Source organism: Carya illinoinensis, chromosome 13, assembly GCF_018687715.1.
Source record: "Carya illinoinensis cultivar Pawnee chromosome 13, C.illinoinensisPawnee_v1, whole genome shotgun sequence".
In the NCBI taxonomy this organism is placed as follows: Eukaryota; Viridiplantae; Streptophyta; class Magnoliopsida; order Fagales; family Juglandaceae; genus Carya; species Carya illinoinensis.
Genome location: NC_056764.1, coordinates 22,709,075 through 22,715,430, shown reverse-complemented (window position 1 = coordinate 22,715,430; position 6,356 = coordinate 22,709,075).

Below are 6,356 nucleotides of genomic sequence, written 5' to 3'. Positions count from 1 at the left end.
TGTGATACTAAATTTAATTATCCACTTCATTCTATCACACAATATACAAAATCTTATTCAAAACCCTAAATATTAATCCTTAGTTGAAAACCCTAATATTTTTAACATCCTCAATTTTCATCTCAAATAATATTTTAATCTACACAATCACATGATTTATTCGCAAAAATTTTGAATCCTAATTTCTATGAGTTAGCCAAAACCCTAAACCCTCCCTCCTCCGATTTTCAAATTCAAACACAAGACTCGACTCGACTCGACTCGACTTGTATTTTATTTATTATTTTATGATTTTAAGATATAAAAACCAAAAATACATTTTGAAATCTTTGTACATGTTAAAGGGGGAAATATGTATATGCTTGGTTAAGAACAAGTTTAGAAATTCTGAGAGATTTTTTGAAAAATTTGGCAAAATAGATTTTTTAAGACTGAAAGAATATCTCCACTAATCTAATGTAAGTTAATAGATAATTACAACATAGTTAATGGATAATTACCACATCATTCACAGGCACAGTCCATTAGTATGCCACGTCAGCTAATCAAAGGACACATAGTAATCTCTAGTTAGTTCTCTAATAGAAAGTTTACAAAAGTAATTAATTGCGGGTTCTTTAAAATTAATTTACATATCAAGATATTAACTTCGAAAACTCAGGTACTACTCTTACAATAAATTAGTATTTTAAAATTAAGAATATATAAATTAAAATTGAAGACCTATGTAGGAATCACCCCTACATAACGACCTAGACTGCCAAACCTAGGTGGGATTGCTTAGGCGCAATCCAGGCAATGCTTGGATCCTCCTAGGGAAGTGCAGTTTACATTTTTTTTTTATTTTATTTTATATATTTTAATATTAATTATATATTTTTATTTTTTAAATGACATGTTGCAACTACTCATTGGTCATCGATGACGTGATAATTTGATGGATTTTTAATAATATATCAACGGAGAAATTGAATTGACTAAAGTTAAAATTATAGAATTAAAACTTTGAAAATTGAAGTTTAGGGATTAATATGCTTAATGGACAATGGTTATTTTTAATATTTAGAAAAAAAAAAAAAAAAAAACTCTAAAGCTACATGTTGTTTTGACTATTTTAAAAGTGGTAATATTTTAAAATGTTTTAGGGCATGTTTTGGACCTCAAATGAGATACAAAATTCTCATATGATATTATTTCATCATATCCTATCTTATTTCTAAACATAATTTAAATACAAAATTTTTAAAATTAATCATTACAATTTTTTCTGACTTTCAAATAAAAAATAAAATCAATTCCAACTTTTTTAAATTCTCAAATAAAAATAATATTATAAAACTATATTCTTACACCACGTTGTTGCCACTTTTGACATTTTTTAGTTTTTTTTTTAATTTTTTGTTTTAGTTATAAATTTTATTATTATTTAAAACTCTCTTATTTTATTTAACTCTTTATCTTTTTAAGTGTTTTGAAATACTTTTTTTTAACAATTTTCTTGATCTTTTTATAATCTTATGTCTTTTAGAAATTTAGTTTAGAAATTTGTTCTTTTTTGCTGTTTTCTAGATTTTTATGTGTTTTTATTTGTATTTAGTATTTTTTGAAATTTATAACTCTGTTATATCTTTTCGTTTTAGTTTTAATGTTCTTATTGAGTTTTGTTTTCTTTAATTTTCTATTGATTTTTAATAGTTCTTTTATTTTATTTTTTGTCTTTTAAATTTTTTACTAAGTTTTTTAGTTTTTTTTTTTACTTATTTTTTTAATTAAATGTAATACTCTTATTGATTTTCCCATGCTCTCAAGTAGAGATGACAATATGTAATACGACCTGTGAACCTAATATAAACATGACACGAAATTAGTAGGTTTGAATTTTATATTAACGGGTTTGGGTCAAAATGAGACTCATTAATTACGATTTATAAACAGGTCAATAAGTGGTTAACTTGCTTAACACGAAATCAATCCGTTTTGATCCATTTAGAATTTATTTCAAAATTAAATTTGTATTATTGTTAAGTTGTAATATTGGTATTTCAGAGATGATTGTGCTTTTATTGTTTTTATTATTGGAATTGTAATTTTAAACATATGGTCATATTTGTTATTGTATGGTTTGTAATATTAGGTTTATTATATGTTAAAATTTGAAAAATATTGATATATATTTTTTAAGATGTTGTGGTTATTAATAAATATAGATTTTAAATTTTATTTAAAATTATGTTAATCAGGTCAAATGAGTTATGCGTTTTAGTTCAATCTATTTACATGAAACAAACGTGTTCAAATGAGTCGTGGTGTTATCATATTTTTAATTAACTATTAAACGGGTTAAAATGAGTGACATGACATGATCTGTTATTTAAATGGATTGGGTTAGATTTTAGAAGTTTAACACATTTAACTTAATGGGCTGGATTCGGGTTGACTTATATAGTCGAATGTTTATAACTTGACACGATACGAACACAATCCGAAAACACAATTTGCCACCGTACTCTCAAGTCAGCATTTTTCCACAAGAGATTAATTTAAGTATCAAATAGAAGTTTAGGTATCAAATAAAACTTCCTCAAAGAAGATAAGTGGCATTAAGAAAATACACACTTGTAGAGCTCAAAGAAAACTCAAGACCGCAGCTCATTTTATCAAGATAGGGACTACAATGGAATGTGAGACTTCTGAAATGGAGGCAAGGGCAAGCCATAAATTGCCCCCAACAAAGACATGAAGTTGCTCTCTTGGAATTCTCAAGGCTTAGCTCGCCCCTTGACAACCAGAACTATTCGAGCTCTTATTAGGGAATATGATCCTGATGCTATTTTTTTAATGAAACCAAAATCTCTGTTGATAAGACTTTTGAGCTTGTTAGAAGCATAGGTTTCCATTTTTATGAATATGCTTCTCCATATGGTAAACGTGGGGGACTTTTGCTTTTATGGAGGCCTGGTTTTTCTCTATGATGCAGTAAACTCCTCTAGTAATATTATTAAAATTTTGGTGTACTTTGGTGTAAATACTTCTAGTTATTTGTTGTCTCTTGTTTACAACCCTAGTAATTGGCAATTGAAAGACTAATTCTAGGAAAACATATCGACCGTCTCCAAATCCCATTTAGGACTTGGATGTGCATAAGTGACATGAATGAAATTTGATCCCATATCGAGAAAAGAGGAGGTCACCCTTCCTTTTCCACCATTCATAATCATCTCACAGAACTCATTACTAATGAAGGCTTAATTGATTTAGGCTTTTTAGGGATTTCCTTACACTTGGTCTAACAAACGTGAAGGAAAAGCCAATATTCGTGAAAGGCTAGATAGAGGGTTTGGCCAATGCTTAATGGATAATTCTCTTCCCCAACACCAACATAACCCATCTACCCGCTACCTCCTCTGACCATCACCCCTTCCTCCTCAATACAAATGGCACTCTAGCAAATCTCCTCAAACCTTTCAAATTTGAAGACTTTTGGTTTAGGGATCCAATATGTCTTTCTATCATATTCACTACATGGAATCACCCTTTTCAAGGAGCCCCTCATCTACATTCTCCCTTAAAATCAAGATGGTAAAAAAATTCAAAGAGTGGAACTACAACCACTTTGGCCACATCAAACAACAAATCAAAGTGCTCAATTAAGAAATAGAGGTTGTACATCATTTGGATCATATGAATGCTAATAAAGCAAGAGAGGAAGTATTGTATATTGCCATCCAAGAGCATGTCAAAAGAGAAGAAGATTTATGGAAACAAAAGTTGGGTTAGCAATGACTTTCATGAAGTGATCTCAATACCAAATATTTTCTTGCTAGAACGGTTATAAGAAGATGCAAAAACTCCATTGAAATGCTCAAGGATCAAGAAGGAAATTGGAGATTGGGATGGATTGACTTAAGAGAACTCTTTTTGAATCATTTAAAAAAGATTTACACATTTAGCAATCCCCTATTCATGCCAAAACTTTCAAATCTCCTTCCTTTGGTCAATGATATATATGATAATTCATTCCTTTGCAACATTCCCAAAAACTCATAAATAAAGAAGGCTTTATTCTCTCTCGGAGCTCACAAAGCCCCTAGTCCGAATTGCATGACAACAAAGTTTTTCAAGACAAGTTGGCATATCATTAGCAAAGAAGTCTTAACAACAGTGCAATATTTCTTTCAGCATGATCATTTCTTGCGGGAGATGAACCACACTCATATAGCTCTCATGCCTAAAAATGATTCTCTAGTCAATGTGAGTGGCTACCGCCCTATTAGCTTGTGCAATGTCACCTACAAAATCATCTAAAAAATCCTTTCAAATAGGCTTAAATCTGTGCTTCAAAAATTCATCTCTCCATTATAAGCTGCCTTTGTCCTAGGGAGAGTGATTCAAGAAAACCCTAATTTAGCCCATGAACTCTTCCATAAAATTTCCCGAAAGCAAGGTAAATGCAACATTATGGCTATTAAAGTATACATGGAGAAAGCTTTTAATAGGATGGAATGGGACTTCATTCTCTATGTTTAAAAATGCCTTGACTTCAACCAAAATGGATCCACCTGATTAAAGAATGCATCATCACCCCAAAATATTCTGTTTTCCTTAATGGAAGGGATATTCCCTTTTCCGGTCCATTGGGTTGGGTCTGGGCCTGATACTAAGACCCCTCTTGGACTGGAACCTACCCCACATGGCCCATAAATCATCAAAAGAGCCCGACTCATGAACTGTGTAAGCAGAAAGGGAATGCATCACGGGGGAAATGAGTCAAAGGGTACAAACGGGACACGTTGCACTCTCCTATGATGACCAACATTAAATGATCCAAGCCAGCAAGTGAATGACAAGCAAGGGCAACCCTCCATTCTTTGACAATGGGGACAATAAATGACTATCTGATCGCCAACTATCGAGACACCACCTAAGAAGCCACACTGCATTAATGGCGCTACCTCAGACACTACGCCACCTTAAAGACCATGACTGGGGCAACAATGGACGTGACATAGACCCCTGACATAAGTTATGAGAATGTTTCCTTGAAACCTCATATAAAAGTCATGCTCTAATATGAATGAATCTCAATGAACTCCTTTATTCTTTAGCTATTTTCTTAGACGAAGCACTGACTTTAACATCGGAGGCTCCCTGGACCACCACCGAGCCCATATTTATCTTTGTGATTGTAGGTAGAAACATTCCGGGCCAATATATAGGAACTTAGCCAAGGTGTATGAAACGCAACATTAACAAATCTCCCTATAGTTTTTTCTCCCATTCTCGTGGATTTTAACAAAGGGATCCCCTATCTCCATTCCTTTTTATCATGGAAACCAAAGTTCTATCCCAAATTCTCATCAAAGTAGAATCCTCCAACCTCCTTCATGGAATCAAGATTTCACCTTCATGCCCTCCAATCACTCATCTCCTATATGATGATGATCTCATCTTCTTTGCTAAAGCAAACTTGCAAGAAGCAAACACTATCCAATTTACCATTCACACTTACATATCATGGTCTAGCCAAATCATTAATAGTAGCAAATCCACTGCCTTTATTAGCAAAAACACTCCTCCTCAGACAGCTTTGGACTACCCCTCCTCATTCCAAAGAACAAAGACGAAGCTTTCAAAGCTATCAAAAACTGCATTACCTCAAATCTTGTAATTTGGCAAGCCAAACTTCTCTCTCAAGCTGCAAAAACCATTCTTATCACGTTAGTAGCATCAATTATCCCTTCTTACATCATGTTCTCCTTTCTTCTCTCTAAAAGGTTTTGCAATGAATTTGACAAGGTGCTTATAAGATTATGGTAGGGTTTCAAATTAGACAATGAATAGCACTAGTTCTTGAAAATTTGAGACCCCATTTGTCACCCAAAACCATCAGGTGGCCTAGGGATCCAAAAGATGCACAACTTAAATCTTGGTCTCTTGTCTAAACTCAACTGGCAACTTAATGTAGGCAGTAATAAATTTTGGGGAATCAACATCAAAGCCAAATATATAAAACATAATCAATTTCTAGATTCCAAAGTTAAGCCAATAAACTCTTGATTTTGGAAAGACATAAGAAAAACCAAATCCATTATGTTACAGGGAGCCCACTTTGTTGTAAAGAATGGTCATTCTATCAAAGCTTTCTTCGACAATTGGGTCCCTCTACATCCTCCAAACACTCTCAATCACAATCTAGATACCTCAACCTTAGTTTCCACCTTCATCCAAAACAATGGGATAAATATAAATTATTTTTTCACTTTTGAAGCCAACATTGCAAATGGTATCCTCAAGATCCACCTTCCCCGATATGATAACAATGATGAACTCATCTGGGCCCCTTCCCCTTCTGGAAA